Source organism: Rhipicephalus microplus, chromosome X (assembly GCF_043290135.1).
Source record: "Rhipicephalus microplus isolate Deutch F79 chromosome X, USDA_Rmic, whole genome shotgun sequence".
NCBI classification, from domain to species: domain Eukaryota; kingdom Metazoa; phylum Arthropoda; class Arachnida; order Ixodida; family Ixodidae; genus Rhipicephalus; species Rhipicephalus microplus.
The window spans coordinates 243842217-243868902 of NC_134710.1; the positions used below are offsets into that span (position 1 = coordinate 243842217).

Sequence of the window (26686 nt, forward strand, 5' to 3'; positions counted from 1 at the left end):
AATTCCTATTGTGGGGGCTGTAATGTCAAAACAGCCAACCGGTGTTACGAAGGGAATGCCAACGCTTCCTGGAAAGATTGCAGGCAAGAAGATTACGGTTCTAAGAGACACCGGTAGCTCCACGGTTATCGTGAGGAGAAATTTGGTACGGGAAAGAGAGTTGACAGGCAGAACGAAACCGGTTTGCCTAATTGACCGTACGGTCCGTATGCTTCCCGAAGCAGAAATTGAGGTTGAAACCCCGTACTTCAGCGGGAAGGTTACTGCGTTATGCATGACGACCCCCCTGTATGACCTTGTCATCGGAAACATCGACGGGGCGCGAGGGCCAAGTGATCCAGAATGTTTGGGAGAAGACCCGAAGATAGAGCCCTCGCCAACACAGCGGCCGCGAGATACAGTGGAGGAACATCCCGTGACGGAGCTCACTAGAGCCCAAGGTGAAGCTGCGGCGCAAGAGACAGCGAAGGAGAAGACGATCGTGTCGAATCAGTTCACGGGCCGAGCAACCGGACGTACGTCGGCACGACCTCAACCGACTGACAGTGTAAAGGAGACGGAGTTGGCCAGCCGGGCAAAATGTAGAGGCATGATCAAGCGGGTAAATAAACAGACAGGACCCGTCGAATGTAATGACGCGTTAACGGTGTCGGAAGAGACAACGATGGCTGAGACGACGCCTCAGATATCGTCGTGGGAAAGGGCTCGCCGAAAAAGAACGTGGAAACACAAGAATAGATCGAGCGAGCACCGCAAAAAGGGGCGCAAGCGCTGTTCGAAGTACTCAAGATAGGTGCTGAGGTGGAATCAGAATGTGTTCGGCAGGGCTGAGTGACATATGTTGAGTTAATGTTCTTGTTATCCTGTGTCTCAAGTGTATGTCGAGTGAGTCAGTGTTCTGTGCGATGGTGTGATGTATAGTGTTGTATAATTGTTGGATAGACAGAACTTTGTACGTTTGTATTGTTTAGAATGTGTGATGAAGTGTTGTAGGCATGTACCTGTGGTTATATTTCATGTGTTGTGGAATTGAACTACAATGTACGTTTGTATTGAGTGATATATTGTGAATGTGAAGTGTCATGAGCGACGGATTGTGTTACAGTCTGTGAGAATGTGTGGTGACTGTTCGCGCTCGTCTGTGTGGTTTTTGAATATTATGAGATAATATTCTTAAAGTGGGGGGCAGTGTCACAGAACGAGCGCTAAACAAGAGCGCGCCGCCAAATACTTGCGACAACGGGCGGCAGAAACGCCGCGAGGTAAAAAGGAAAAAAAAAGAAAGCAAACATCCAGGGCTCCCGGGCGCGCGCTCTCCCCGCAGAAGCACGGCTTCGCAGACGATCCTCCTCACCCCACATCGGCGGCCCAGCAAGACCGCGATTTTTCTCGAACGAACGGGGCGGGGTCAGACCGAGCTGAGTCATCCGACGCGGAGGGCAGACAAACCGTCTCGCCTCTCCCCAGCCTTCGCTGCGTATCGCGCCGACGAAATGACGAGAAAGATCTGGAAAGTCGCGCGCAAGGTATTTAACCGAGCAGCCGAGACGAGAAATCAGGAGGTGACGGAAGTTAACGCCAGAGCGCGTAGGAATTCCGCCGTGTAGTCGGCGAAGGTTCTGCCCATAGCGACAGAACAGGAGGAGACGGAAGTGAGCGCCAGAGTGCGTAGAGAGTCCGCCGTGTAGTCGGCGAAGTTTGTGGTCCGTAGGGACGGCTCGAGCTACAGGCAAGAGTGTGTGTTTACCGCTATCGAGCGAAGACCCGTGGCAACCGCTGCGAGTGTGAAGCCGTCGTGTTCCGGCGAAGAAGTTGAAGTTGGAAGAGTGGCCAATTGAAGACGGGAGGTTTCCTGGGAGAGAACTTCGAGAGCTGCGGAACGACAACAACGCTGGACTTTGAGTGAGTGATTCTCGGAAGAGTATCATTCAGACTTTTGTTCCAAGGACTTTGGACTGAATAGGTTTTATATCTCTTTAGTCTTTAAGTGTCTTGGTTGTTCAATGCATGCGACTGCATTGTAGTGCGTATTGTTGTCTGTGTCCGTTGTTTCAAGTGTGGTTGATTGTACTGTGTAGTACATTGTCTGTTTGGTGACGTATTGTATGTAACTATTGTGGAGTGTGCATACGTGTGTATTGTTTTTGATCTGCCGTTAATGAGAATATAATTTTGTTTGTTTATCAACTCTCGGCTCTGACTTGTTCTTTGGGCCACAGCCGGCGTCCGCTGGCGCACCAATAAGGACCACTTCTAAATTGTCCACGCTTTCGTGGTGCGGTTCGGGGGGGCCGATACTTCGGCTCTTAGAATTAGCCCGGCGATCGCCTCCCTAATTAACGGGACAGGTGTGACACCCGCGTCCAGTCGCTAAACGAAACTGTGTCCACGTACGTTGAAGACATGATGCGCCTATTCCGACGGGCCGATTCAAGAATGACGGAGGGCAAGAAGTTGCGTCACTTGATGCGCGGTGTCAAGGACTAGCTTTTTGCCGGCTTTGTGCGAAGCCCTCCGAAGACAGTCGAGGAGTTCTTGTTCGAAGCCGTGACAATGAAAAAAAATGCTGCAGCAGCGATCCAACCAATACGACAGGCGAGTCAGTGACATGTCTACTGCTGACATTTTCACAGTCGCTGGAACTAGCAACGACTGTCTACGTGAACTCATCCATAGTATAGTACGTGAAGAGTTGCAAAAGGCTGGTGTAACACCTCATCCTACGGTTAACTCTATTGCAACTGTGATCAAGGATGAGGTGCACCAGGCCCTCCGGGACCCCTTGCCTCCTGATACAGCTGCGCCCGCTCCTGCTGTATACCGCCGTGGGACAACCTACGCGGAAGCCTTGAAACACCCTGCTGCATCGCCGCCATTGTTCGTTCATCCTGTCCCTGCTGTTTCTCTCCAGTCAGCGCAGCACATACCGTACTACGAAGGCAGGTACACGCCACCACCCTTGCCCTTTGTCCGTGGCGCTTCTGTCGCCCATCGTTCGGTACAACCAGTCCAGTACATCGACGATCGGCACACGTCTCGGAAGTATGATGTTTGGCGCACTCCTGATCACCGGCCTCTATGCTTTCACTGCGGAGAAGTTGATCACTTGTGCCTGCAGTTCCCATATTGCCATCTTCGGCTTCGCGGCTTCTCTGCATACTCGCCGCCACCCCATTATGGCCAGAGACCACGCGACATCGAAAACTACCTCTCCCAGCAGCATGCACCACCGTCTGCCGGACGTCAGTCGTGCTCGCCATCACCGAGGCTATTTTCATCAATGCCCCAGCGGTATTCTAGCGCAAAATCTCCCAGCCCCCGCCAGTAAAACTAGCTGAAGCGACCACTGGGGGCGGAGTCGCTGAGCGTTGAAGCGCTGAAGACCTCCTATTGACGCAGAACCGTACAGAAACTGGTACGACATCACCTGCTGCTGCAAAGGATAGCCGGCTTTCCCTCGACATAGCTGTGACAATTGATGATTGTGCAGTTAATGCGTTAGTGGACACCGGCGCAGACTATTCCATACTGCGTAGGAAACTGACAACGCAGCTGAAGAAAGTAATCACGCCGTGGCATAACTCGCAGATTCGGACAGCTGGTGGCCATGTCGTTACTCTACTGGGCGCCTGCACAACTAGAGTACAGATTCAAGGGTACACATTCGTAGCAAGCTGCCTTGTTTTACGTGAATGCTCTCGTGACGTCATTCTGGCAGTTCACGTTGTACTGGAATATGGAGATATCATTGATGTGCAAGAGCGCCGCGTCACGTTCTCAGCCCAGCGAGCAATCAACGTGCAAGATGACGAAAGGCGTGCCGACGTACTGCGTATTTCTGAACAGAGCGTGACTCTTCCTCCACGAGCAAGTGTTCTAGTCGACGTAACATGCTGTTTGAGCGATGGCAATGTGGTGGCCGAGACAAATTTAGAACACCTCCTGCAGCAAGGCATATGTTGAGCTAGAAGTGTAATACACCTTTGTGATGGCCTATCTGAATTGCTCGTTACCAACTTTATCATCGAGCATCGATACCTTTTCCGCGGCACTTCGATAGCGTTTGCCCACGAAGTAGCAAAGGTCACCAACTGTTCACGTCAGAACTAGTGGATACTGCAGACACGTGAATGAGCAATATTGACATCAATCCCGATGTGTCCACCCATAACCAGACTGCGCTGCGAGCGCTCTTGTTCGAGTTCAAGTCTCGCTTCTCAAGTTGCTCGAAAATCCGCCAGACTTCCATTATTCTACAGAGGATCATCACGTACGAGGACGCATGCTCGATACACCAGCACCCCTACCACGTGTCGGCTAAATAATGTGAAGCGATACGTACGCAAGTCGGCGAGATGCTTGACGATGGCGTTGTCGAACCATCCAACAGCCCATGGTTCTCTCCAGTCATGCTTGTCAAAAAGAAGGACGGGTCACTGCGCTTCTGCGTCGACTACCGAAAACTTAACAACGTGACCAAAAAGCATGTGCACCCGCTGCCGTGTATCGACGATTCGCTGGATAGACTTTGTCGTTTCGATTATTTCACTTCTCTCGATCTCAAAAGCGGGTACTGGCAAATCGAGGTAGATCAGCGAGACTGCGAGAAAACAGCCTTTGTGACTCCAGACGGCCTATACCAATTTCGAGTACTCCCTTTTGGTTTGTGTTCGGCGCCGGCAACTTTTCAGCGAATGATAGATACTGTCTTCACAGGGCTCAAGTGGCAGACTTGTCTTGTATACCTTGATGATGTAGTGGTCTTCTCTTCCACGTTCGAGCAGCACCTTCACCGCCTGCGCAGCGTGCTGGAGGCTATCCGATCGGTGGACCTCACACTAAAGCCACAGAAGTGTCACTTCGGCTATGAAGAACTCAAATTTCTTGGACATGCAGCTAGCGCCGAAGCAGTCCGGCCCGATCCGGACAAGCTTGCCGCTGTTGCCGAATTACGAGCTCCTGTCGATAAGAAAGTCATCCGGCGCTTCCTTGGTTTGTGTGCCTACTATCGCCAGTTCATTCACGGCTTTTCACAGATAGCAGAACCTCTGGCTCGTCTCATGAGGGATGACACGCCGTTTGTCTGGGAAAACGAGCAACAAGCAGCTTTTGATGAACTGCGACAGTGCATGGGTCAGTGCCCGTTCTCGCTCATTTCGACGATGATGCTTACACGGAGGTCCATACTGACGCTAGTAACTATGGGCTCGGTGCAGTGTTCGTTCAGCGTCAAGAGGACACTTAAAGAGTGATAGCCTACGCCAGCCGCTCTCTATTCCGTGCCGAGGCGAATTATTCCACTACGGAAAAAGAGTGCCCTGCAGTCCTGTGGGGAATCACCAAGTTTCGCCCGTACCTTTATGGTTGTCCTTTCAAGATAGTGATGGACCACCGCGCCCTCTGATGGGTGGCAAGCCTGCGCGACCCTTCAGGACGGCTAGCATGGTGGAGCTTGCGGCTGCAGGAGTTTGACGTCACCATCGTCCAAAAGTCCGGCTGTAAGCATGAAGACGCTGACACACTGTCACGCGCACCCCTTTACGTCGTCAGTCAGGAAGCAGAGGAAGATGAAGGCTTCCTGGGTGCCATTAGCTCATCAGACTTGAGCAAACGGCAACGAGATGACGCAGAGATTCGTCCGATCGTCGATCATTTAGAGGGCCAGGGCGCAATCATACCACGCCATTTATCCCGCTCGTCAATGTCGTTCTGCCTTCGAGACAGTGTGCTGAACAAGAAGAACGCTCGTTTGAACAACCGTGCTTATTTCCTGGTGGTTACTCTAGACATGCGAGATGAAGTCCTTTTCGCTTGCCATAACGAACCCACATCCGGTCATCTGGGCTACTCACGGACACTTGCCAGAGTGAGTGAGAGGTACTATTGGCCAGGACTTTCGGCAAGCGTCAAGAAGTACGTCAAGAGCTGTAGGGAATGTCAGCGCCGAAAGCAATCATCTGTTAAAGTAGCTCGTTTGCTTTAGCTAATTGAAGCACCTTGCACGCCGTTCGACCAAGTCGGCATGGACATTCTTGGGCCATTTCTCCTGTCTGCGGACAGCAACAAATGGGTGATCGTCACGACCGACTACTTGACACGCTACCATGAGACGCAGGCGATTCCACGAGCCACGACTTCAGAGGTAGCACAATTTTACATGCGCCTTATTTTGTTACGACACGGTGCTCCTTCCGGTATAATAACGGACAGAGGGACGGCATTCACGGCACTTTGCCTACTGCGTTACACGTACCCCCTGCGGTAAGAGAAATTAATGTCGCCGGTGGGTGAGATAGTTACATAGAAATTACTGTTGAGACCTCAGTACAAATTAAAACGAGAAAGGTTCATCATTTGAAAGATGCCCAAGAGTAATACAGCCTTGAAAAAAAATAACAAAAAAAACTTTAATGTAGCTAGAACACACTGGATGTCTTACATTTTATTTTTATTTCTGCCACCAACATTTCGGCTTGTTATATATAATTTTTTATAATATTAATGTATTTACAGGTCAGTATATTTGACAAGAAAAAAATTATTGCAGTAAGAAGTGAGAAAACAAACTTCTTTTTGTGGCTTCACCACGGCACGAGTTCTCAAGCCAGCGAGCATGCGTTGTTATGACCGGCGTCAGCAGGCGCCATGCTGTCGCTGAGAAGCGTAGCCGGGCCGCGTTCCCACGCCTGGAACTCCAGTTTTCTCGGAACCAGCGTCCAGAGATGACGGGGGAGCGGCGCTCTTTTAATCCCCAAACAAGTAGCCGACTCGCCGAATGTCTATGCTCGCCAGCTATTGTCCCTGCTAGCCGGCGGATGAGACGTCCTGTCGCCACGAAGCTGTAAGCCGTTCCGGAGGGGACAACAAAGAGCGTATTCCTTTGAAGAAACGGCGACCGCCGCCACAAAGTGCCCTGCTAATTGAGCGGACAGATTGGCGGACCGTTTGATGTCTGCTGTCCGAAGCTTGGAACCCCTCGACCAGCGACATACACGACGAGCAAGAGACTCTCTGGCGCCACCTTTAAGTGCAGTGATCTTGACTCGAAATTGGCTGTTCACGTGCGCCGTGCATGCTCGTACCCCTCACCTGTTGTGTGTGTATGTGATTGGTGTTCCACTGAAGAAGGAGGAGCCCGACAGGGCTTATAACGGCGCCGCAGAGTGCAGGACGTCGCTCTGAACCAACTAAAGGTTCAACCACCACGTTCGTAGTTTGTGAAGGCTCTGGACCAAGTAAAGGTTCAACCACCACGTTCGTAGTTTGTGAACGCTCTGAACCAAGTAAAGGTTCAACCACCACGTTCGTAGTTTGTGAAGCTCTGAACCAAGTAAAGGTTTAACCACCACGCTCGTGGTTTGTGAACTCTTAACCTCATGCTGTAAATATTTGTAAATAGTGCCATAAACCTTGTTTGTTTTTCGTATCCCCATCTTGTAAGCGGTCGTTTCCTCATCCCGAAGCAACACCCCGCATATTCTCGAATGCATCCATGTAAATGATGTAGAGAACGAGGCCGTGGCCGGTCTGGAGGTGGGGACGATGTCGAAAGACGCTCCTTGCGCGGATGAAGAGGGTGCCAGCAGCCCTAATGGGCCCAGTAAGAGGCTGGAAACCTTCTTCGTGCCTCAGGGGGACCTTTCGACATTGTCAAATTTAGGCATGGTTAGCGCAGTGGCTGTTGAGGGCAAGAACGCCACGCTTCAGCAGTGCAGCGATAACACCGAGCAGGTCTGCAAACATCGCAGAAAAAGGAAGAAGCGAAAGCGTTCGGCACTGCCTAAGCATAGGACTAGTCCCACACCGCCCCGCGAAAGACGAAAGGGTAGGCCACTAATCCGTTTAAGGAAACGTCGATGGGGCTGTTCATGGAGGCACAAGCGGCGAGTCAGGTGTGGAGGGAGAAAGGGAGGTGCGTCACCCCAACCAAGCGCGCGGTTCCGCTCGATGACTTCGGAAAAGCGGCCTTGCCCGAAGGGTCAAAGTCGAAAGGGCAGAGTGGCTAAATACCGCGCAGGGGTGAATACAAAGAGAAAATGGCACAGGCTCCCCCCCAGCTTCTGGCGTCACGTTCAAATTCCTACGGGGAATAGGACGAAGTGCAGAATGAGGCGTGACGGCAGGACACAGCCTAAGGTTCGTTTGTGTAGTAGCCTCAGACGTGCTCGAAAACCGCCGGGACCGCGACCCCATCGTGTACGGTTAAAGGAACCATGAGAAAAGGGAGCGGTCAATATGAGTAACTTTTGCACAGGCGTGTCAAATATTGTTACTCAGTGTTGCATTGGAAATGCAGATTTGAGCCTTTTAATTTTGTAAGTAACGTAATGCGGTGTAAATTTTTCAGAAGGGAAACCGCCGAACCGAAGGCTGAAAGTTAAACATCGATTTGCTTTAATCATTAAGGCTAATATGTACCGAAGGTAAAAACTGGAAAATTGTTATTTTTCTAGTATTTTCAAAGGCTGAGAGTAATTTCGTATGCCTTCACTGTCATGTGGATTTGTCGTGAATTAGCATTTGGAGAAGAAGTTACCATAGGCCGAATAATTTCATAAATTGATTAAGTTTGGCGCGACACGGTAGAGTTGTCGTTACGCACTAGTAGTATTGAGAACATTCTAGTGCACTGTTTTAGCATAAAACCTAAGCCATTGTTGGGAGGTGCTTTAAGGACTATTGCACCTAGGTTTACTTTTGTGTTGTACACGGTGTGTTACAACGTAACGTTTGAATGAATTTAGACAAACTGTAAGCGATTAAGCTTTTGGTTAGTAGTGCCATGAATTTTGCAGCGCCGTAAGAATGAGAATAATTGAAAGCGCTCAAAAGAACTCAGTGTTTTGTTTTTTAATCAAAGGTGTTAGCAAAGGCAGGTAACTAACCGAACTAACCTGCTAGAAGGCAGTGTTTGTTACTTTTTGTTGTTGTCTTCTTTGAAGAATGATTGATCTAGTGATCATGAGCAGATCCTCGAGCTTTCCCTAACCGTTGAGGTAGACCATTTGGTCACAGCTTAGGTTAAGGTTGCGGGAGGCTGGTGAGTTTAATGTCTCAGTGGTAGACAATTATGGGCGGCCGTAAACAAAGACGGACGTTCGGACAATATTAGCGCTCACTGAATCCGAGTTCCTGACTGATGCTCTCAGCGGGACAGAACCGATGAAAGTAGTCAGCGATGAAAAAGAGCCTGCTGTTTTATATCAGGACGACAATGGTATCAAGCAAAGCTGCGCTTTGCTTGCACCAGAATTTGGGCTCTCGTGAGATAACGTACTGCGCTTCAGGAAATGAATGCGCTTGCCTTGTGTAGGCCATTCATCAGTTGCAGGTTATCTCAGAGGTGCTAAATTTAAAGTAGGGACAGACCATTTTCCCCTTACTTGGCTGCAAACCGTGACATAAAAGAACAGTCGCCTTGTGACGCAGAGCTTGATTCTTCGAAAATACAATTTTGGCATTAGGTAAAAGAAGGGCAAATTGAATGGAAACGTTGACACGCTCAGCCGCCATTCTGGGGTGCTCTTTCTGTATCAAAATTGATATTTTAGTTTTTTTCGTGCATCTAATGTAAATTTGTAAGGTAGCACGTCTGGTTTTTCGGCTCAAGTGAGTCCTGAGAGTTCTGAGAGTGAGCTTTTGTTAAAGCTAGTAATTAAAATTGGTTTGTCATCCCTCTTTTGGCTTGGTTTGTTCGAAGGGGGCCGAGTGCTTGCTTGTGCATGTGGTCCAGTTGCAGAAACGGTGTCGAAGATTCGGCCTTTACTCAGACCATGCCACAAGCGAAGGCGAGTTCTTGGGATTCGACTACGGACCCTTTCGTCGTCCCTGCGAGCAGCAGTGTTGACCGCTGCCCTCCGTGACTCATCTGGCGAGGGGGAAGCTGTTATGACCGGCGTCAGCAGGCGCCATGCTGTCGCTGAGAAGCGTAGCCGGGCCGCGTTCCCACGCCTGGAACTCCAGTTTTCTCGGAACCAGCGTCCAGAGATGACGGGGGAGCGGCGCTCTTTTAATCCCCAAACAAGTAGCCGACTCGCCGAATGTCTATGCTCGCCAGCTATTGTCCCTGCTAGCCGGCGGATGAGACGTCCTGTCGCCACGAAGCTGTAAGCCGTTCCGGAGGGGACAACAAAGAGCGTATTCCTTTGAAGAAACGGCGACCGCCGCCACAAAGTGCCCTGCTAATTGAGCGGACAGATTGGCGGACCGTTTGATGTCTGCTGTCCGAAGCTTGGAACCCCTCGACCAGCGACATACACGACGAGCAAGAGACTCTCTGGCGCCACCTTTAAGTGCAGTGATCTTGACTCGAAATTGGCTGTTCACGTGCGCCGTGCATGCTCGTACCCCTCACCTGTTGTGTGTGTATGTGATTGGTGTTCCACTGAAGAAGGAGGAGCCCGACAGGGCTTATAACGGCGCCGCAGAGTGCAGGACGTCGCTCTGAACCAACTAAAGGTTCAACCACCACGTTCGTAGTTTGTGAAGGCTCTGGACCAAGTAAAGGTTCAACCACCACGTTCGTAGTTTGTGAACGCTCTGAACCAAGTAAAGGTTCAACCACCACGTTCGTAGTTTGTGAAGCTCTGAACCAAGTAAAGGTTTAACCACCACGCTCGTGGTTTGTGAACTCTTAACCTCATGCTGTAAATATTTGTAAATAGTGCCATAAACCTTGTTTGTTTTTCGTATCCCCATCTTGTAAGCGGTCGTTTCCTCATCCCGAAGCAACACCACGCTACCACAGCACCCCGGGTTCACAACAACTGGTGATCAGCGGTGGGATCACGACAGCGTGCGAGTCGACTACAGCCAGCCGCAGCCGTAGTTGTTGTCGGTCAAGTGTGTCAGTTGGCGTGGTCGGGCTTGTTGTTTGTATAGATTTAAAAGCACTTCAAAGTTAAATTGGCATATATGAAATCGAAATGACGATGCTATATTAGTGGTGAACGTCAGAGGAATTCAGTGCTAAAAGCAGTGTCTCGAAATTAAACAGCAATGAATGGTGCCGGTGTCGACACAATGCCCAGCAAAGTTATTTCTTCCGAGCGCATACCCTGCGTCTGTTCGGTTAGGAAACTGTTTTATATATATGTTAGTACAAGTTGCTTTTTTGTGCTCCTAATTCATTTATTTGCCAGTCATCAATGTGCGTCGCTGTTATAAGTGTTTGGCCACTTTATTTGTTCAATAGTTTTTCCACTCCACAGTACAATTTTGAACATTGTGTGGGCTGTTTGCATATACAGACACTGGCATAAATTCACGTTATTGACTAGCGCATTGTTTTTGCGGTAATTAGAAAAGACTAAAGTATGTAATGTCTTTGTTCAATCATAGTAGTAAACTTCGGGGATAGGGAAAAAGCTAAGCTTATTGCCAACTAAAATACTGCGCAGCTCTGCCATCATAAATTAGCATTATTGCTCACTGAACCCCATTCTGTAGCATGCATGGTCGCACCAGAGAGGCGTTTATTCAGTGAAGCGTTTTGTGTGACTCCCGAAGCTCAAACGCTGGCATAGATTTGGTGCTGTGGCCGTTTTGCCTTGCCCACAAGTGTCCAAGGTCCACCTAAGTGACTGAGGTTTTGTTTGTGGGACACAAGCATAATCAAATCCGCTGCACAGATGTGACAAAATATTCGTTCTTACTGTATGAAGCTGTTACCAACTTCGAGATAACCAGAACTACCCTTATGCTGGTTCTATATGTTTTAATGCGTCAATCAGAGAGGGCACGGCAAATATCTGGTGGACAGTATGAATGAACGGCTATCATTGCTTTTCCAGATTGTGCCGTGGTTTTGGATTGCGGCGACAACAGTACGGAGCACTCATGGAATGCACGACAAAATCCTGCTTCATTGGCACGACGGCGTGTTGATGGTTCCATTATCCTGCTACCAGAGGGCGTCGACAGTGACGTCATCGGCTGGAAGACTACAAAGAGAGTGGCAAGACATTGACCATGCCAGAGGGCACGGCAAATATCTGGCGAACAGTATGAATGAACGGCTATCAGTGCTTTTTTTTCAGGTTAGTTCTGGGAGTCATACTGCTTTCTACCGTAGCGACGATAGATTTTTGTTGGTTTTGCCGTGCCCTCGGCGATGTTGTGCTATACTGATTGATGTTTGGTCTACAGTGATATTATTGTTGACATCGGGAGACGTTGAGGTGAATCCCGGGCCGCCGATAGAACAGATGTGGCAGACTATTTCGGACAACCAGGCTAAATCAGACGGCAGGCTGAATGCTATTACAGAAGAAATCTCGGCTCTGAACAGCAAAACAGACTGACTATCTGATATTCTTGAAGTAGTCCAGGAAATGAAAGCTAAAATTGATTATCTCGAAGAGACGGTAACGGGCCAGGCTGAGTGATTAATAGATTTAGAAAAAAGGAGCAGAAGAAATAATCTTCTAGTTTTTAGTGTTGAAGAGCAGCACAAAGAATCTGAGGCCGATTTGAGGAAAGTTGTTGTGAATGAAATATTTGGAAAGCATCTGGGCATTGAAGTAAAGTCGATAGAAAGAATCCACCGAATCGGGAGAAAAGACGCAGCAAGATGCCGACCCATAATAATGAAATTTTATGACAGCCGGGAAAAGGAAAGTGTGCTGCATCATTGCAAAAAGCTGAAAGGAAGTTCTATCAGCATCAGCAACGATTATGCGCAGGAAACTGTCGCAGTTCGCAAAAAACTGTGGGAGAGTGCCGCTGCGGTCAGAGCAAATGGCAAAAAGACAACTCTGCTCGGTGACAAGATTAAAATAGACGAGCAACTTTACGCGTGGGACACAGTGCAAAAGGCGCGTTGTCCGTATCAGTACCGCCCATAAAAAAGCCATGGAAGCACAAGTTCTAAACCCGGTTCATCGCGGCATTCGACAAGGAATAATCCACCTCAAGCATAGCTACGCTTGATTCTTTTGAATGCTCGTAGTATTGTTAATAAAATCACTGACCTGGAATACATATTGCTGTCGGAGAGTCCCCATGTCGTGTTATTAACGGAAACTTGGTTAAGCACTTGCATTACCAGTGATTGTATTACACCTCCAGGGTATAGCATTATTGTAAAGGTTTGTTGCTATTATTGTAAAGGTTTGTTGTCGGGCCATAATGGTGAACAGCGATATGTCCGAGTCAGTGTGGTGTAAAATAACTTTTCAAAACATTACGTACCTCATTGGTGTAGTTTACAGACCACCAGCGACTCCACCTGAATTTTTAGATGAGCTTGATGAATTTCTTTGCACTCGTGTCAACAGTACTACTCGACTAATATTGGCTGGTGACTTCAACTTGGGACACATTGATTGAGAGGCTTTGTCTAGTCAACATACTGAGATAATGAGTGCAAATAAGCTATTAGAGATTGCCTTCTTTCACAATTTAAGACAGATTGTTAACGATTACACAAGGGTAACACCCGAATCACGATCATTATTAGATTTGGTCTTTTTGTCCAGCAGGATTGAAGATTATAGCCTGTCAATTCAGGAAGGTATATCTGATCATAAGATGATTTCTGTGAACATACTGCCATTGTCGAGCAAGCCTTCTGATGACTTAGGGTCTAAAGAACGATTGTTGGTCAAAGATTACGAGCGAGCAGAAGATACTTCTATCTTAGATTACTTAGAACAATCATTTATAGAATTTGAAATTGCCTCCCACTCAGAGACAGTCAAGGAATTGTGGGAGCGCTTTAAATGCATCATTGCTACTTGCACGGACAGATTTGTACCAAATCGTTATAAAAGAAAGAAACAGCAAAATCCATGGATAACTCGCGATATTGTTCACATGAAACGCAGAATAAAAAGACTACGCAGACAGCCAAAGAAGTCAACTGAACTATCACAGGCACGCAGTAGACTAAAAACAGAATTATCAGAAGCAAAAAGAAAGTTCTTCAATGAGACGCTGGGAAACTTCCTTAAAAGCTCGCCCACCAAATTCTGGCATTTTTTGGGAGCAAAGAAATCAAAAATAGACCAGATAAGTATAGAAGATGCTCCTGTGACAGATGCACAAAGGATAGCAGATGGTTTCAACGAGTTTTTCCATTCAGTCTTTAATAGAGATGCACAAAGTTCCATCGCAGACGAGATAAACTATTCCTGCGCATGCCCCATGGAGCCTCTTTCGTTTCATCAGGAGGGCGTGTTTGAACAACTGTTGAACTTAGATCCAAAGAAAGCCTGTGGCCCCGATGGAATACCAACGGTATTTTTAAAGCGATACGTTGAGTGGGTGTCTTTCTATCTGGTAATTATTTTTGAACAATCTTTACGTAGCCATTCCGTTCCACAAGATTGGCGTTGCGCTGCTGTTATACCCGTGTTTAGAAGTGGAAACTGTATGCATCCAAACAACTATCGCCCTGTATTCTTAAGCTCTGTATGCTGCAAGATCATGGAGCACGTAATTGCTAAACATATTATTCATTTTCTGGAAACAAATAAGCTGCTTTGCGCCTCTCAGCATGGCTTCAAAAGGGGCCTATCCACGGTGACACAACTTATCGAAACGGTTCACGACTTTGCGCGGGCTTTGGATGAACACCAACAAACTGATGTAATTTGCATCGATTTTAAAAAAGCGTTTGACAAGGTTTCACATGGTAAGCTGCTTTATAAGCTGCATCAAATTGGTATCAGTAATGATGTTTTAAAATGGATTGAAGCTTATCTAACAGAGTGGAAGCGAGTAGTTTATGTTAATAATTCTGTGTCAAGCTTTTTGGATGTACTTTCCGGGGTACCACAGGGCTCGGTGCTAGGCCCTTTATTGTTTTTAGTTTATATCAATGATGTAGCCACAGTTGTTCAGCCGCCAGTGGTCTTGAGACTGTTTGCACATGACTGTTTAATTTATGCTCCAGTTAACTGTGAAAACAACCAGGAAAAAATTATTCAGTGTCTTGAGAATCTTCATACCTGGTGTGAAAAATGGGATATGGAAATTAACTACACCAAAACCACTTTTGCGAGTATTACCCGAAAGAAAAACGTTCTTGATTTCCAGTATCGTATGGGAAGTGCAATTTTGACAAATGTTTCCAGTTTTCGATATCTAGGCGTTGTGATATCAAATGACCTAAACTGGCGCAGCAACGTTGAAAATGTGTGTTCTTCCTCGTACAAAAAGCTGTTTTTTCTTCGAGTAAAACTACGAAACGGAACCAAAGACGTCAAACTTATGGCATATAAAACTTTTATTCGGCCTGTTTTAGAGTATGCTGCCGTAGTTTGGAGTCCCCACCAAAAAGGCCTAATAAGTGAGCTGGAAAGAATCCAAAGACTTGCAGCCAGGTTCATATGTTCAAGATACAAAAAAACAGACTCAGTTACCGAGATGCTAAACTCATGTAAATTGGAACTGCTTGAAATTAGGCGACAGAGGAACAGAATAAAATTATTATTTCAGATTCTCCAGGGTCGAATAAATATTGATAAAAGTATGTACATACGGGAACCTGGTAGAATTAGCAGAAGAATAAACCACAGTGCAGCCATTAGAACATATGTCACCCGCACAAACGTCTTTCGGCATTCGTTTTTCCCCAATGTTATCGAAAACGGGAATGCGCTACCTGCACATATTGCTGAGTGCATGGATGCAAGGGCTTTTGAATATTTGCTTGACAACTATATGTTACCTAAAAATCGTTGAATGATGTGTTGATTTTTTGCTTTCCTTTTGTCATGCCAATGTTGATGATTTTTTTTTTTTTGTTATTGTTGACAGTTGACATTACTTGAGTGTTTTTATATACCAATTATTACTTTTATGTACTCCCTCCCTGTAATGACCCACAAATGTGGGTTAACAGTATGCTCAAATAAATAAATCTTTTGAGTAGCACTTACAAAATATTTCCCTCCTTCTTCCTAGTAGTTTATACCTCTTTTTCTTCTCAGGCACTACCTGGAGAAGTGCAGTGGCATACATTCGACAAGGAAGAACAGCATGCTTGGAAAGCTTGTTTCGGGGAAGATTGCCGATTTGATAAAATAATCTTCTACTAATTAGAAATATATTACAGGGCTCACTTCGAATAGATCTATTTTGTTTTATAGAGGCACTGCTTTGTTGCAGTCCTCAAATGCCCTCTATTTTTGTTGAAAAAGCAAAGAGTTCTCAACTGAAGAATAGGTCACGATAGATTTTCAATACACGAATACAGCACTAATAGACAAGTAGAATGCCAATATACATGTACAGAACCAATACGCCAATAGACCAATAAGCAAAAGGCTAATAGAGCGCCAATAGACAAATAAACCAATAGACAAATAGAGGTCTAATAGACCACAATGCCACCTATAGCCCCATATGATACCAATAGAGCAATATTGTCAATAATTGGATATGCTATTGGTTTTTATAGGTAATTTTTGCAAGGAAGGTCTAGTACCGCTGCCACTGCACCCGGCCTGGTACCCGCTTCCGGTGTTGTTAGAGGCAACGTTTATAAATACTTTTTCAGTTTCGGAACTCCCCGCTTTGCCTACAGGGAGGGGGCGGCCGGCTGCAGTTCTCGCCACAGCGGCGCTGCAGTCGAACTTTGCGCCACGCAAACGAGGGTCGTCTGCTACTGCTAGGCGCGTTGTGCAGCGTTTACACGACGATTTTAAGTTAAGAAAGAGCCCTGCAGCGCAACTCCTTGTTTTAGGCACGAGGAGTATAATTTCGGGCCTAGATACGTGAGTTACGTCTTTTCGGGACCTTGGTAAAAACAGTAACTTGCGCAAGCATAGGGCCAGGCGTGCACTTGTCGATTAAAGAGCCGTTTCGCTGCCCTGTAATTTCTTGTTTCAGATACTAGAAGCAAAACTTGGAGCTCAGTTGTATGAGCTACGTCTCAACGAAGCCTCGGTAAAAGCTGCGACTCATCTATTTCCTACCGATCATTATTTAAAAGCTGTTTTCGTGAGTCTTAGCATAGGGATCTTCGACGCTCGGTAAATTAACCTTTCAGCAATAAGCACCTCAGCGTGCCGTGCCCTGAAGGAAGATGAAACTAAGCCTTTGCTGTAAGGTACGACCTTAGTTGAAAATTCCACTGAAACGACGTTATTTCTCTGTTCAGGTGACATGAATCACTGTGCTTTCTTCTTTCCAAGTATTCAGGTTTCTCGATGTCTGTCAACTACTGAATAATATTTAGGATCATTCAACCAGAAAATGCAAATTTTGTGGAAAAAAGTAGGAAAACATCAATATATTGACACAAATACTTGCCACTGTCACGCACTAGTTCACAAGTATATTGCCTTTAACCCCACATAGTTGGAGTAAATTTTACTGGTTAGCAAAAACAGTTTGCTTACCTAACAGTGGCAAGGTATTCGCTTGGAAGAAATGACATTGGTGGGCATCCTGTCGGCACACACAGTACCACTTGCTTTCGAAGTCCGAGATGCAATTAGCACTGTAACCCATAACTCATTTGATGCTCATGACTGATCTAGCATCATCGTCGCAATTTCTACATATGTTTTTTGCGCAAATTAAACTCCTAAACACTTGACACGACTACGCCAAACCCACAACCTCGTGGCCGCACCACACCTCGACCAACATCAGCTGCGCCTGGCTGTAGTCTGCCCACATGCATGCTCGTTGGCTTGAGCACTCGAGCCAAGGCCTGCTGTGGCCTTGCCGCGTTAACCACAAAAACAAGTTTTAGTTTTTTGCTACTTCACGTTGCTCTCTTAAAATATACTGAGTTGCAGACACACGAGAAGATTTAAAAAAGTGTAAAAATCGAAATGTTAACAACAAAACTAAAAATAAAATCTAAGACATACAGCACCACCACGCGACATCATAGCCTTTCTTTCTTCAATTAGCTTTTCAACTTTGTGCCCTATCTGTATTGTAGTGCTGTGTATTTTGAATGTTAAAACTTTTCTCGTGCTAATTTGCGCTAGTGATGCGCAATAAGGCACTCCTGCAGTACACGAAGCTGCGGCAGCGAACGCTAACATCGATTTTCACCTTGCAAGCACTCCACCTCGCTCGCCTGCGTTACTACGTACAGGGGCGACGGAAAGAAACACAAACCGCGCTGTTTGCGTCTGTCTCAGCGCGCTTTTAGCGTGGTCACACAAGTCTGGTCATTATGCATCATGAATGGTTCACCAAGGCTACAAGGGCTTGAGAAGCAATGTGACCAGCGGAGCGGGGAGACGTACTGTTTGAGTTTTTTTATTATTGGGAGAACTGTATTTGCCCACCGGCTGAAAAGGACAATACATTCAAGCAAGCTGTGACAAATAGGTTTATAACACAGACTTCGGCTTTGCTTATTTTATTATTAGCTTATCCCCTCCCCCCGTTTGCCTGCTCTTCGTAAGTAAGCAGTACCCTGCTGCCTTTACATGAATATCGAGTTTCCCTGCTGAAACATATCAGCTGCAGCGACGCCCTTTTTTCAACTCCTATGATAAGTTGAACCTTAATTTTTGCAATGTAATAATGAAGTGTAATAATCATAATGTTGAGTACATAGTAAAATTACTCAAATTCACTAGTGCAATATTATTTTGGGGACACTTATGAAAAAAATGTGGTCGCAATATTTTTGAACACCCACATATGAAAATAACAGCTGTTACTTTGCTCACATATTGAGCAAATCAAAAACTCCCTTTCCATTGGATTCACTGCTAAGTGATATACATATGGATGACCATTTATTACGTGCATGTAACCCCCTAATTATTTGATTCTGGCAGCAAATCACAGCTGATGGTTTTAAAGATGACAAATAGCTGCTATTTATTGATTCTATAGACGACAAATACGTCTCACCTATTAGAGGCTAGAAGTACCAATATGCACAAATAGCTGTCGACTACAGGTACTAATACATATTTATTGGTCCTATAGGAGACTAATAGGTGTCTCTTATTAAACCCTAATTGTGCCAACACGTGTCTATTGGTTCTATAGGTGACATATAGGTACAACCTATAGGTCTTATTGGTGACGAATAGATGGTGTCAATTGGCTTTTATTGGTGCCAATAGAATTCAAGTAAGACAAAGTCCCACACAGCTCTTATAGACCCAATAGGATTTTTCCATTGGACCAGATTTTTCTATTGGCATTTTTGCTTGGGCAGAAGTTGGCAAGCATGACGTACTTGTTGAAGCGTTGCCGTCACAGGCACTGGCCAAAATACGCGACGTTCTCGTGGGCCCACCTGGTAAAACTCCTTATACGACAGTCAAACAGGCTCTTCTTCACCGACTCATTCCGCCTAAGCATTGGCGCATTCAGCAACTCCTGTGCTCCTGTGCAACAAAGAGCTCGGGGACCACCACCCCACACAGTTTTTACGTCACCTGCAACACCTACTTCGGGACCAGCTGGCCTGCTCGGAAACATCCATGCTACGTGAGTTGTTCCTACAGCGTTTTCCACCTACCGTGCGAATGGCTCTTGTCCCAGCTCAGGATAAGACTGTCGGAGCTGGCAGAAATGGCCGATGACATGATGAATGTTGCTCCGACAGTCATAAACGCCGCCCGCACCTTTCCGATTTCCGAAGCAGATTCCCTTCGAGAAACCTTAAAATATCTCGCAGCTGAAGTCGCCAACTTGCGTTTGCTATTGCGTAGCATTCGCAACCTTAATGACCAGCCTCTTCCGCACCGACTATCTATTACGTCGCCTGCTCAGCAACGGCCACTTCACCAGACCGAGCACCGCTTTTCATCACAAACAACATGCTACTATTACCGGCGTTTTCGTGCCACGGCTCGCAAATGTGTGCCACCTTACTCATGGCGCATGGGGAATGCTCAAGACCATCGTAACAGCGGCGGGCAATAAGGACTATCATCAAGCCGCCCTTTCCACATCACCGACAGAACAACAGGTCTTCACTTGCTGGTGGACATTGGAGCAGAAGTCAGCTTAATAGATCTTTTTCAAGCATCGCAGCACCACCCCGTGGACGCGCAAGGGATTCTGAGAAATGTGTGTACACAACCAAGAACCCCACCGCCTCTTTCAGCGCGTCTCTCCCTGATCGGCCGCTACCGAATCGCTAAAATTTTCTTCATCGCCATTTTTCGAGAAGACATCGTGCAAGCCTATGTCTAAGCGCCGTCTGGAACACTCAGAGGTAAGAGGTGGCCATCAATCGGTGCATTTTCTCTCATTGTTGTGAATGTTGTTGGAGATCGCGTAACCCAACCGCACGCAGGTGAGGAGACATGCATTTGGGCGTGACGCATTGACAGCATGTCCCGACTCAACAACAGGTGCGTTTGATTAACCAAGCGAGGGTGTCTTTGCGTGCATACACTCATTAGGGAGTTTTAGAATACCGCTTGCAAGCGCTGCGGGCGTAGCGGGTGCCATACGAGTTTTAGAATAGCATTTGCCCTACTGCTATCCGCAACGCACGATTGCAGCGACACTGTAGCCTTGAAACCAGCGCTTGCGGGCCGCATGCGGGCCGCCATCTCCGCAAGCAATTTCGGATTTTTTGTATGCGGTCCGCGGGTGCACGTTAAAGAACCCCAGGTGGTCGAAATTTCCGGAGCCCTCCACTACGGCGTCTCTCATAATCATATGGTGGTTTTGGGACGTTAAACCCCACATATCAATCAATCAATGTATGCGGTCCGCGAACGTGAACGCCGACTCGCGTTACGACGCATGCGCAGTGGCAGCGACCGCACTGCAAGGGTTTGTGGTGCGCCATTCTAAACTTCTCTACTGATTTAGGACGGATGTGTTTCGTCCGAGGAGAGCGCTGTGATACGAACGATCCGTAGCGGCTGGTTGCCGATGGCATCCAAGTAAAGAACATTTCCAAGGGCGCACAATCTAGTATGCAGCATTTTCACGGAACGTGTGTTGAACATTGCAAAGTGAGTTTTGAACACTGTAGCTAAAACACAACTTCGCTAATCAGCGTGAAACGTCCAGATACGTATCCCACTCCCCTTATTATTAAAGAGAGTAGGCTATGCGCTAGCTTACCCGCGTCTGTGTGTTGTAGCGATTCGTTTTCAGTTTCAATGTGCATACTTTCCTCGGAACGTGAGTCATACATTGCAAAACTGGCTCTAGATACGGGAGCTAATTTACAAATACGCTGATCAGCGTGATAAGTCGTCTAGAGTGATGGTTGTATGCGCTAGCTTACCTAAGCCTGTATTTCCCAGCGATTCATTTTCTGGTTGTTTCTTTTATCTGTGATCGTGACTGCACGAGCCAATGCTAAATGGCTAAAAACTGTTACGTGCGATAAAAGTAATACTAACTGCCCCACGACGAAGAGACGATTGCAAGTTTATGGGTTATTCCGAAAATGCGACCCTGAAAATGTTAGAGAGCAAAGCAGAGTAGATCACGTTAAGCGTAAGTTTATGTATACGTACAACTGTTTTGGGCATGCAAATATATATTGTACGCATGTTTCATGATGTGGATGAAGAGACTACGTCGGCAGACTGTATTCAGTATTCATCGAACTCGTATGCGATTCTTATCGCGTCGTGGCTTCCATCACACCTGCCGCTACGTCGATCGCTTGCTTCGCCGAGCTCGCCTCCGCCGCGGTGTACACACCTTTCCCACACTGCACTGCGCGCTCACAGTGACTTCTGAGATAGCTTGAAAATGTCTATTGCAGCTTCCAAAACTGACGGGCCTCGCTAAGTCAACTCCTTTACAAGCGATCAATGCTTCTGTCATTGCAACTTACAGACAGAAATCTGTGACCCTTGACCCAAGTCTCAAGGAGAAACTACAGTGGTTATTTTAGATAGCAGACGCACGCTACGCAATCTGAAGCACCGATTTCTCAAGGCATTTTTATCTTCTCGTGGATATGAACCGCTGTTGCCTGGTGGATAGCTATACCGGTTAATTGGTCAATGGTTTTCTGTCACGATCTACGGCAGTTAACGCCACTTTCATGAAACCGCTTACGTCACCATATACAGCTCTGCTCAACAAGTTTGTGAAGATGACTACGCAGTCTCCAATGAATAAGACCCCAAGCACACGGTGACTCACTGCATTGTTACCACAGGCCAACTTGTCCACTGCCGTCCTCGCCAACTTGGCCCTGATAAACTTCAAATTGCTGGCAACGAATTCAAGCACACGTTACAGCTGTAGATCATCCGTCCATCATCAAGCTCGTGGTTGTCGGCGCTACACATGGTTCCCAAGAAGAACAATGACTGGCGGCATTGTAGTGGTTATCAGACTCTCAATGCAGTCACCGTTCCAGATTGATACCCGTTACACAATATTCAGGAGTGCACTGCCTTTTTAACCGGCACAACAGTGTACTCAAAGATTGATCTCGTCAAAGCTTATCAGATTCCCGTTTAGCCTTCCGACATTCCAAGAACTGCAATAATTACTCCATTTGGGCTTTTTGAGAATTCGCAAATGCCTTTAGGTTTTAGAAACGCAGCTCAGACATTTCAGCATTTTATAGACAAAGTGAGAAGAGGCTTGCCGTTTTGTTTCGCCTGTATAGACGATCTTCTGGTTACCAGCAAGGACGCAGAAATGTACAAAGCACATCTCCGTGAGCTTTTCACTCAAGTGCGTAATTACGACCTGATCATCAACGTCAAACATTGTCAGTTTGGAGTCTCGGAGATAGCGTTTCCCGGACATCAGATCACTAAAGATGACATCCCTCCTCTACTTGACAAGGTTCAAGCCGTCATCGACTACCCACCTCCAACGTCCACACGTAGTCTGCGACGCTTTTTGGACGCGTCAATTTTTATCGCGGCTTCATTCCTACATTCTCTACACTGCTGCAACCTCTGGAAGCGCTACTCTCTACTTCAAAAGGAGAGTCAGCCGTACTTTTCTGGGACACGGTCGTGGATCAAGCTTTTGCCTCTATAAAAACCAAACTTGCCCAGGCCACCCTCTTGCACCACCCTTCACCCACTGCTCCCACCAGCCTCATGGTGGATGTTTCTTCAGAAGCAGTTGGAGCTGCTCTTTATCAATGGATAAATAGCGCATGGGCTCTATCATCATCATCATTATAATCAGCCTGACTACGTCCACTGCAGGACAAAAGCCTCTCCCATGTTCCGCCAGTTAACCCGGTCCTGTGCTTCTGCCAATTTATACCCGCAAATTTCTTAATCTCATCTGCCCTCTTAACCTTCTGTCTCTCCCTAACCCACTTGCCTTCTCTGGGAATCTAATTAGTTACCCTTAATGAACAGTGGTTATCCTGTCTACGCACTACATGCTCGGCCCATGTCCATTTTTTCTTCTTGGTTTCAACTATGATATCCTTAACCCCCGTTTGTTCCCTAATCCACTCTGCTCTCTTCTTGTCTCTTAAGGTTACACTTACCATGGGCTCCAATTACCTTCTTTTCCAGCATGTTACCTGATACAGAGCACAGATGCAGTACTTTGGGGTGGGAGCTTCCTTGAAGGGCGACAATTTGCCATTCCTACTGACCACAAGCCGCTTGTTTCGGCTTTACGTTCCTGCAGTGCAATGCACACTCCTAGAGAGCTTCGACACTTTGCTTTCATTGCCGAATTGACAACAGACATACGTTATGTAAAAGGCAGCTTTAACAGTGCAGCGGATGCTGTCAGTTGTAATACCATCAATGCTATGACCAGCACCACCAATCTTTCATTGTCTTCGCTCGCAGAGGCACAGACACTAGACAAAAGAGCTTCCACGACTCTGACCCTCTACCTCTTTCCGACTGGAACAAGTCAACTTTCCCGACGACGACGTCACTCTCTGGTGCGATGTTTCACACAACTGCACTCGTATCTACGTTCCTTGACAACCGAGTCGTGCTTTTTTGACACCCTCCACTAAATCAGCCATCTAGGCGTAAGAGCTACACAAAACCTGCTCACTGAACGCTATGTCTGGCTGTGCATACGCACTAACATTCGTGACCGGGTTCGCTCTTGCACAGCGTATCAGCGTATGAAAGTACAACAGCACACCAAGCCTCCTTGATGAAAATTTTCTCTCCCTGATGCACATTTCGGCACCATTCACTTGGAGATTGTCGGGACTTTACCTCCATGCCGGGGACATACGTATTTTCTTACGTGCATTGACAGGTAGACTAGGGGGCCTGAAGCAGCTCCGTTGCCTGACATCACGGCAGAAACAGTTGCTCGTAACTTTCTTGCTAACTGGATTAGCTGTTTCGGGGTACCATCAACGGTGACTACTGATCAAGGCAGACAGTTTGAGTCAGTGCTTTTCACCTCTGTCACATCTCTACTGGGTTGTGCGCGCATTAGCACAACTGTGTATCATCCAGCATCAAATGGCATTCTAGACAGACTCTGTCATGTAAAAGCACCACTCGATTCACAGCCACATGCCAAATAATGGGTATCGCACCTCCAGATTGTGCTTCTGGGCCTTCGTTCAATGCTTCGGCCAGAACTAGCCAGCTCTGTAGCCGAGATGGTTTATGGCTACACACTCCGTTTGCCTGGTGACCTCGTCAGCGCCGTTACTACGCAGCGTGTTCCGAAACAACCTTCTTTCGTCCAGCATCTGCGGATCTTCATGCAATGCCTGCGCCCATCACCCGCTTCAGCGCAAACTAAGAATGACCTTTTTCTGCCAGCAAACCTACAGATATCTTCACACGTTTTTGTTTGTGTTAATGCGTCCTGCCGTGCTCTTCAGCCTCGCTATGACGGTCCTTTCGCAGTCATAAAACGTTCTGAACATCATTTTACAATCCTGCATAATGGGCAGGAAGACACAGTCAGCATTCAAAGGATCAAGCCAGCACCCATTCTGACAAGCTCCGTCTGATCATTTTTTTTCTTCAAGTGCCCACGGCCACTTGTCTGCAGAGGGGGTCTATCTGTGGCATACTTTTCTTCTTTTTTCTGGCACGACACACTTTGGACATAAGCTAGTAGTGAGTAGTCTGCTGAGGAGAAAGAACAAGGAGTTGAAACAATGGCGGAGAAGCATTAATAAACCGGGCTGTGTTTTCGAAACCGCGTTTCAGAGTGCTATACATAAATACAGTAAAAGCTCATCAATTCGAACTGCAAGGGGAGTGACCCAGTTAAAATTAACTGACGTTCAAAGGTTATAAACAAAAGAACACTTCGATTGAGAGCGATAGGACATGTGACCAATTTAATTTTTGAAAAATTCAGTGAATATGGTCTGCTTTTCTTGAAGGCGACAGCCAGTACTTTTCACTCTAACGAACAAGTGTGGTGGAACGTCTCTATTCTGCCTTTTTTAAAACTGAGTAAAAAGCTAGTGACATTCAATCTGGCCATGACTTCCATAGCAGAAGGCTGCTGTGGTGCATTGTTGTCCACCTCATCATTTGTTGGAAAAAATTGCGAGCTCACTCAGACTCGCTCATGAAATATATTTTGTGCTTAGGACTCACTCTGACTCAGACTCACCAAAATGTTCCAGAGGCGGACTCACTCAGACTCATGCTCACGAAAACTTTTCACAACCGGACTCACTCAGACTCAGTCTCGCGGCTCAACTCGAGTCTGAGTGAGTCCGGGTGAGTCGATTCACGAGTCCGAAGACTAGAATGAGCTTTTTATATAATACTGTCAATGCTCTTTAACACCAATATTTCACGTAAACGGTGCTTTTCTTGGTGCCTTTTGATATAGTACCCTGTCTCCTGATCCTGATCCTTCCAATGCTGACTAACTCTGTCTGATCATTTTTTCTCAAGTTCCCATGGCCACTTGTCTGCAAGAGGAGGGGGCATCTGTGGTGTACTTTTCTTCTTCTTCTGGCACCACAATCTTGCGACATGAACTGGCAGTGGGTAGTCTCCAGAAAAAAAAAGAGGGAGTTGAAACAATGGCGGAATAAACCGTGCTGTGTTTTCGGAACCACGTCCAAGAGTGTTACAGGCCTTTCCAGAAATTGATTGATTGTGGGGTTTAACGTCCCAAAACCACCATATGATTATGAGTGACGCTGTAGTGGAGGACTCTGGAAATTTCGACCACCTGGGGTTCTTTAACGTGCAACCAAATCTGAGCGCACGGGCCTACAACATTTCCGCCTCCATCGGAAATGCAGCCGCCGTGGCCAGGATTCGATCCCGCGACCTGCGGGTCAGCAGCCGAGTACATTAGCCACTAGACCACCACGGCGGGGCGCCTTTCCAGATATCGAACCACCGTGCCTTCCCTTAGCGAGCCGTCGCTAAGGCACTATGGCAGAGCGGAGCACCGGCGGGCAGAGCAGACGACACTTACCGCTTTTGCCTACTTTCATCACGCACCGCTAGTGGTTTTGTCTGGTGTAAGGTGCTGCTGTTAGAAAGAAACGGCTACGTCTGACCCCTGTGACTTTTACACATGCTAATTACTGTTTTTTCCCAAATAACTGTAATCGTTGTTGAAAATGCCGGATAAGAAGGGAACACGACGGACACACTTGCTCGGTTCTTGGATGAGATAATGCGCAACAGTCACCGGAAGTTTCCTTCACTGCTCGGAGCTACTTAAAAACTTAGATTTTTTTGATGGTTCAGCTAAGTTTGCCCCTTGTTAAGATCTTTGTGTTTTGACTCACTGCTAACGAGGCTGAGATTTTACATCTGAAGCATATATAATTAACTACGTGAATTTATTAAGACGAGAGCCTTAGATACCT

The 26686-nt window shown here is 46.8% G+C and overlaps 1 protein-coding gene and 1 long non-coding RNA gene across 6 annotated transcripts in view; one reads left to right on the plus strand and one right to left on the minus strand.

Moving 5' to 3' along the window:
* Positions 1-26686, minus strand: part of LOC119184061 (serine/threonine-protein kinase haspin) — a 168763-nt gene that overhangs the window by 12440 nt on the left and 129637 nt on the right. The gene's annotated exons all lie outside the window — the stretch shown is intronic.
* On the plus strand, positions 6177-12006 carry LOC142776041 (uncharacterized). 3 transcript variants are annotated; one of them, XR_012887255.1, is made up of 3 exons: positions 6180-10554; positions 10602-11070; positions 11793-12006. It is a non-coding gene; the product is annotated as an uncharacterized LOC142776041 (long non-coding RNA). The 3 variants fall into 3 exon arrangements; XR_012887254.1 differs by having other exon boundaries at positions 6180-7289; positions 7337-11070; XR_012887253.1 differs by having other exon boundaries at positions 6177-11070.